An 8,440-nucleotide genomic window follows, 5' to 3' on the forward strand; every position below is an offset into this window, starting at 1 on the left:
CATGCTCATGTAGCTAGATGGCAGCTTAAATTAATGAGATTAATGAAGGTATCCAGAAAAGAAAATAATAAGACCACTCTTTGTAAGTTCACATGAGCCACCCCTTAAGGACATCCATAACGAACTTTATAAGGCTTGATGTGGAGGAGAGGTAGGACACCCATACTTCCTTTATTATCTGTTATTTAACTTACTGTTACTGTTGCTCCTCAACACTTACAGAAATAATAATCCCATATATTTATGTAGCCTTTACAGTTTACAGAGTGCTTTCACATGCATTCACTGATTTAATAGTGAAAACAACCCTGTGAAGTAGTGAGACTGTAGAGTTTCCTGGCTCCCCTCGCAGGGTGTGTGACACACGTGCTGTTCTCTGTTCAACTGCCATGAGCTCAAACCCCTTAAGGGAAGGGGAGCACACAGACAGAAAGGTGCAGGAGCCAGGGTGAGCACTTTGGACTCAGGCCCCACAGTAGTGTCTAGGGGTGGGTGCCTGCAACCCCAGTGTTACAATGCTCCTTTAGCTCTGCCATCTACAGACGGCTTAAGTGTTAACCAGTTCACTGCCCCTCTCCCTTTCTGCAAGGACAGAGGGCCAGTATGAGAACTTTCTGCATCCTGAGCTCTGGTCCAGTGTCCCAGAAGAATTGGGTCACACACGGATTTGAAGGATCAAAGCCAGGGTTTTACTGATTGGTGGAGGTGGGTCTCAGAGGGATGGATGGGGAGCTGGAAGGAGGTTGGAGTGGGAAGATGATCTTCCCCTGGAGTTTGACCATCCAGTGGTGGAATTCCTCTCCAACTGCCCCAGCTGAACTCCTCTTGATGTTCAGACATTTCTTGTCTTCTTTCTTTCCCTGCTGTGCTGTTCTGCTGTTCATCTGCTTGTCTCATCTTCTCATTTCCTTGTCTCCTAGTCTGATTCTGGAGTCTGAGGTTCTAGATTTATATGGGTCCAGGATAGCGGACATGGCGGGCCAAAAGGCAACTCTTTGGGCGTGAAAACAGGAATGCCTGACCTCATTTAGGGCTGGGGTATCCAGGCTTGAGGGTGGAGCCTTTGCTGGGAGAACTACCCTCTTTTACCCAGTATTTTCCTGTCTCCTGTCTGTATCAGTAGCATAGAAGAGAAAAAAAAAAAAATGCTTCTCTCTCTCCTCCTAGGTTCTTTGTCTGGTATACAAATTAAATTGGCCTAAAACAGATTAACAGAAAAAAAGGGCAATTTTAATTATATATGTATATATGGGAGTCTCACAAAAATAAGAAACTTAAAGAAAGGTCAGATGATTGAAGCTTATATAAGATCCTGAGCTACAGAAAGGAATAGAAACTTGGCATTTCTAGGGGGTGGTGAAGACAAATTATAGGAGGATGAGGGGAGAAAATTTATGGTGAATAAAGTTTGCCTTGTTATGCAGATGAGAGTTTCTTGGGTGATAAAAGTTGTTTCTTAGCAGTTCTCTTCCCAGTACAGCTATCTTTATTAATGAAAATTTCCTTTACAAAAGGGGAGCTTTTCAGAGTTCAGCCTATGTCTGCAGTTTCTCAAAATAACCAGCTATACATAATCAATATGCCAAATAAGTATATTTTGGGATGGCATATTCTGATCTCCTTAAAGTCCAGAATTTTTGGAGTGGCATATCCTGAGCTCCCACAGTAGCAGGGTATTATAATCATTATACAGATGAATAAATAAATTTATGATCTGGAGAGTTGAAAATTTGTTTTTGAAAGTGACATATCTAGACAGTTGACAAACTACATACAGAACTCAAGCCTTCTGAAGTAGGCAGAACAAAAGCCCCTCAAAGATGTCCATGTCCTAATCTCTGAAACCCATGAATAAGTTACCTTACATGTCAAAAGAGACTTTGCAAGAGACTTTTGCGTGAAAATGATCTAGGATCTTGATTTGGGGAGGTTATTTTGGATTATCTGAGTGGGCTAAATCTATTCACATGAATACTTAAAATCAGAGAACCATTCCCAGCTAAGGGTAGAAAGACATGATGATGGAAGAAGGATCAGAGAGAGAATCAGTGTTGCTGGCTTTAATGATAGAGGACAGAGCCAGGAACCAGCGAATGCAGGTGACCTTTAGAAGGTAGAAAAGACAAGGAAATGAATTCTCCCTATATGTATTTCCCATTCTACATTAAAGAATTACCATAAGCTTAACGGTTTAAAGCAACACGAATGTATTGTCTTAGCATCCTGGAAGTCAGAAGTCTAAAAGGGTCTTACAGGCTAAAGTCAAGGTGACAGTAGATCTGCATCCATTCTGGAGGCTGTAGGCATGGATCTATTTCTCTGCCTTTTCAAACTGTTAGAAACCACTTGCATGCCTTGGCTTGTGACTCTTTTTCTTGATCTTTAAAGTGTATCACTCCAACCTCTCCTTCTGTTGCCACATTTCTCTCTCTAACCTCTGCTTCCATTGTAAGGATCTTTTGACTACATTGGGCCCACCTGGGTAATCCAGGCTAATCTCCAGAAAGTAACACAGCTTTGTTGACATCTTGTTTTTAGCTTAGTGAGACAAGTGTCAAACTTCTGACCTACAGAACTGCAATACCTTTGTATCATTAAAGCCATGAAATTTGTGGTAATTTGTTACAGCGGCAGTAGAAAACTAGTACACCATCTAATTCTCACACCAGGGAGTTAAAGTATCATATCACATATTGCCCGCAGGCTTGAACAGCTTTGGTGCATTTGAGGAGTATTCCTTTGATATCTACTAATTAGTTCAGGATGGACTTTGGGCTTTCGGAATCTAACCTTTTTTGTTCTAGTCAAAAATCTTAGAGGAAATATTTGTTAGAATTTTGAATTTATATCACATTGCACACTTTTATAGATTTTTACTTGTATATCATCTGTATCCTTAGTCCCATCTTACAGAAGACTGCTGAGTCATTAGTCATGAAGCACTAATGTCAGGAATTAGAAACACAGCACTCATTTCCCCAGCTTGCTACTTAATATTCCAAATCATACTCCTTCCTTTCATAAAACTCTTTAAGTACAGCTAAAGAAAACTGCTGTGGACAAAGATTTTGGTGGAGAAAATTATCTAAGAGAACTGAAGATGAAAATTTTTAAAAAGCCAAGGATTACAAGTATGTAAAGCACTGTGTATGTCCTATATTTACCAACTACATTTTATTTTCTGTTTGTTTGGTATTTAATCCTACTTGTTTCATAAATGGCACAAAATATGAAGAGAAGATAAAAAAGAATTAGAGAAAATTAGGATTTTAATGTGAACAAGGCTCACTAGGTTAAATGGTTGGTTTATACGTTTGGGTATCAGATGCATTTAAATAAGCATTGATTTACAAGTCAGTTGTGCCACAAGTTTACAAGTCCCAAAATAGCTAGTCAGCAATCTGGAAGCTGTTGCCCTATCTCACTACATCCTCGGGAATAAGTCTCAGCAGTCACAGTCTAACTGACGAAAGCGTTGCTGCTGAAGGCAGAATACAATTTAGTTCCCACTGTCTCATCGGGAGACTGGCTCAGCAAAGCTAACAGGAAGAAAAAAAATGTATTTGTCAGTAAATGAAGAAGATAGGCCTCGATGGTATATAAGAAAAATCTGCAGGGAAAATTAGATGTGTTTCTTGTGCTGTCACTCCCTGGGCCAACAGAACAATTACTTGGAAGATTTCAAACACACGAAGCAAAATAGCCCTAATATGCACAAGACAGTGAATTCAATACAAGTCATTGTCTAATATTTACTACTTTTGGAAGCAGCTTGTCAAATTCCTATTAGGAATATATGTCTTCTGCAGACAAGCTCCATCCTAAAGGATGATCAGAGTAAATAGAAAGACAAGTACATGACCAAGACCAACATTTACTACCAACCTCACAAAACCCCTCATGACCAAGGCAACTGCTGATGGGCTTGCAGGAAGGTACAGACACTTTGTGCTCCCAAATCTATCATTATCCCCATTGTATAGGTAGGGAAGCTGAAGTTAGAGTCTTACACCTATGTAACTAGTAGATGACAGAGCTTGGACTTAAGCCCAGGTTTTCTTGGCTCCCAGTCCATGACTCTGCCTGCTGTTCTACAGGGACATACAAGGAAAATGTTAATAGAACTCAGTCAAGTGGTGGCATGGAGACTTTCAGTGAGGGGAAAAAGGTTAACAAAAATGATATAAAAATAGATTGTGTGTGTGTGTGCAGTAGCACAATGCTGTGTTTTCCATCCTTCTACTGAGCAGGAATTTTCCCCTTAGCTTTAAAGGGTGGTTTCTAAGTTGGTTGCTCCACATATCTCATATCATCCTTCTTTTTGCTGCCAAGAAAACAAATGCATTTGAGTAAAAAGAATTTCTCAATAACTTATTTTCATGGACATAAAAGTTTAAAAAGAAATTCTGTTTATCATTAAAAATTGGGATGAATGTAAGCACCAGTTGACTTTAAACTTTTAATTTTGACATAATTGCCAACTTTTGAGAAAGTTGCAAGGATAGTATAGAAAACTTCCAACTGCCCTTTACTCAGCTTCACCCCTCATCAATGTTTAATATTTTGCCATGTTTGTTATTTTCATTCTCTCTGTCTCATATAGATATATACATATATATACAAACGTATATATATATCTTTCTTTCTGAACTACTTGAGACTATGCCCCATTACTCCTTAACTATTTAGTGTGTTCTTGCCTAAGAACAGGAAACTCTCTTGCATAACCACAGTTGGTTATCACATTCAGGAAATTTAATATTGATGAAACACTTTAATCTACAGTCCATATTCTACTTTTGTCAATTGACTCATTGATGTTCACTTACAGCATTTTCACCCTGCTGTACAGAATTCAGTCCAATCACACATATTGCATTTAGTTGTCATGTCTCTTTTAGCCTTCTTTAATTTGAAACAGTTTCTTAGCCTTACTTTGTTTTCATGATATTGGCATTTTTTGTTTAAAGAATACTGTTCTTTTTTTATAGAATGTGCTTCAATTTAGGTTTCTCATAATTAGATTCAAGTGAGACTCCCTCCCTCTATACTACAAAAATGGTGCTGAGTCTGTTTTAGGAAAGCACATTCAGGGGCATACATTGTTGGTCTGCCCCTCACTGATGAGAGATGAGGTTAATTTTGATCAACTGATCAAAGTGTCATGTGTTTTCTCCACTGTATAGTTACCATTTTCCCCTTGCAACTGATAAGGAAAATGTAGGGAGACATTTTAATACCATGTAAATATCCCATTTCACATCCATCCTCCTCCCCATCATTTAACATCAATGGATGATTCTTGTCTGAACCAATCTTTACAATGGTGATTAAAAAATGGTGTCTTCTAAATCTACCACTCCATCCATACTTACCAGCTGACATTTTATCTATTTCCCATTCTGTCTCTCTCTTTCCATCTCTCCCTCTCTCTCTGTCTTTCTCTCATAATGATGGAGGAATGAATTTCTATTGTATTCAATGGGTTATTGTTCATTACCTGCCTTATTTATTTTGATGCTCAAATTGTGCCAGATTTGTTGGGGGTCGGGTGGGGTTACTTTCAAGCTGGTTATTTCAAAATGCTCTCTTTCATTGTTCTTAATTTCTGGTAAGACAAGTTACTCTAGGCTGATCTTGTCCCTTTCCTCTCCTGGCCCTGGCATCAGCCATTTCTCTAAGGAGTCATTAATTCCTTTTAATGGGAGTGGTATTTGGAAACCAAGGTTTACACACAAAATATGCTCATTGCTAATTCAGTATTATTGCTGGGGTGTCATATTGATACCTCCAATCCCAATCTTGTCTTCTCCCATTCTTTATTTTTATTCCCTTTCTTTCACAGTGGGAGACCTGATTCCCTACAACGTCAACACATGTACTCACTTGTTCAAACCTGCAGTACCTATACATGATTTCAGAATTTTCAGTATAATAAACATACTAAAAAGAGTTTCAGGCAAACATTTACTCCACATTTCATGCATGGGTATTATCACAAGGACTCTGAAAATGGTTGGAAGAAAAGAGTAGAATCTATGTCATCTTTCAGCTTTCCATCTTTGCCTTGTTAAAGTGGCAGGCTCATTAGAAAAGTAACTGCCAGTGTGCTGCTTGGTAGCATTTCATGCCAGTCTTTTCATTAATAAAAGTTGCACTGGTAATTTTAAATAACACATTTTAAAATTTTTACATAAAAAGAAACTTTGGGAGGTATTGTACTGGAAACTCTTACACACCATTTGGATGTCTGTGTACTGGACATTCATACCTTCTACTAGGAAGTGCCGGAGAAGATTAAGGTTTAAGAAATGAAAAAAGACAAAATTTATTCCAAATTCAAATACATAAAGGAGGTCCAGAGTGCTCTAGAAACAGGCAAAACTGAAAAGGAATACCACTCCCTCAAAATACAATGTTACAAGAACACTCTGGGCTCAACCTTTTAAATGCAAAATATTGCAATAAATGTAAAGTAAAACAAGTCAATCAACCAACCTGTGGACTCCATTACTGGAAGAGTGCTCCAGTTTTGCATAAAAATTCAGAGTGGTTTTCGAATCCCTGAAATTGCCTGTAGTCCTGTAACATTCCTCAGATCAAATTCTTTTGTACTACAGGTTGTATAGAATATAAAACTTGACAGACTTCATGGTCAGCATTCTATGTGGGTCAGGATTCCTACGTAATCTAAGTGCTATTGAATCATATATCTTTACGGCATAGAAGGAATTTTGAGTGTATTTACTCCAACTCCTTTTCTTATAGATGGAGAAACTGAAGTCTACAGAGGGGAAATGACTTGTCCAAGAGCATACAAGCTGCAGTGGAAAGAACCATGTTGTAGAAGAGAATTCAAGCACAAGGTGGATGGTTGGACTGAGTTGTCTGATGTTCCATTTCTACCCTGAGATTCTGAGTCTGTTTTGTGTTTGCCAGTACAGTGATCTTTCTACTCGACCCTCAGGAGTCATTGAGGGGATTGGAAGGGAGAGAAGTCAACTATTTTAAATATTGATTTTCCCAGAAAGATAATTCTTGAAGAAAGGGATTTGGGAATCATAACATGATTCAATTGTAATGCTGTCCAGGACTATATTACAGTCAGAAGTCTTTGCCATATGTGAGTACATCTTTCAAAACATAGACGTATCTTAGCAGCTAGGAAACTTGATGAATGCCAGAACTTGGCTGAGGATGTTTGTCAAGTTTTGTCAGCCTTGTCATTGCTGGCCTTAGTATGCTTCTTTCTATGGCAGGGTAACTTTTTGGTCAGACAGCCAACTAATGTTTCTAATCACTTCTGAAATTCTTCTGAGCAGCACAACCTATTACTCTAACAATGGTGTGTAGTGCTATGACACTAATTGTTCTTAGGAGAGAGCCATGCAAACACTTTTTCAGCAAGATGGAGTACAGCTATGGTTCTACTTTAGTGTAGAATGCCAATATGATAGCGGTTTTTATTTTTTAACAATTTGAGTAACACTAATTACTCTTGTGAATCTTTATTCAAAATAGTGTTTCCATTATTATGAAGCAAAATGACAGTAAGTGTGCACAATTACAAGTTCAAGTAATAGTTGCTAGACATCTTTTGCACATATTACCCACTCTCTGCCTTCCAAGTCTACAAATGTTTCAGATGATGATTTGAGAATGATGAAGACATTTTAGCTTATAGAATGCAGCATATAAAGTTGACCATCAGTTCATTGGTAAGTACCCTCCCCCATCCCCTTAAAAAATGCCCTCATGGCAAAAGTGTCTCTCGGCCTTCAATAACTCTCTTATTTCGTTCCACAAATATTTACTTAATGCCTGTATGTAACAGGCACTATGCTTGATATTGGAGAAACACTGATAAACAAGACCTACAGACTCCCTCACTGTTTTGGTGTTTAGAGTGCATTGGGATATACATACATAAACAGGTAAAATACAAATGGGTTAAGGTAGGGGGAGATCTAAGAAACTAAGGGGAAACGAATCCAGTTATAGAACTCTTGGATGTGACATTTAAACTGGTATCTGAAGAACAAGGAGTTATACAGGTGAGGGAGGTTGGGGACAGAATGTTTTCCAAGACAGGAAGAATACAAGAAAATGCCCAGAGCAGAGAACAACAGCAAGAGAAAAGTAGAGTATAATGGGACTACAATAGTACTATTTAGAATGTAAGTTTGTGAGATGTAAGAAATGTGGCTAGATTAAAAATCCGTTCCCCTGAGAGCTGTAACCTTGTCTATTTTGTTCAAAATAGCATTGCTATTATCTACCACAATCCCTGTCACATAGTACAAATTCAAAACATATTTGTTGAATAACAACAATAAGAATGACAATAAAGATAACAGTCATTTAATTATGAGACAGAAAGCATTCTAAGTGCTTTGGTAATGTGTAAATTGATTAAATCCTCACAGCACACTATAAGGCT

The sequence above is a fragment of the Rhinopithecus bieti genome, unplaced genomic scaffold (assembly GCF_001698545.2).
Source record: "Rhinopithecus bieti isolate Rb0 unplaced genomic scaffold, ASM169854v2 scaffold_10225, whole genome shotgun sequence".
Classification (NCBI taxonomy): Eukaryota; Metazoa; Chordata; class Mammalia; order Primates; family Cercopithecidae; genus Rhinopithecus; species Rhinopithecus bieti.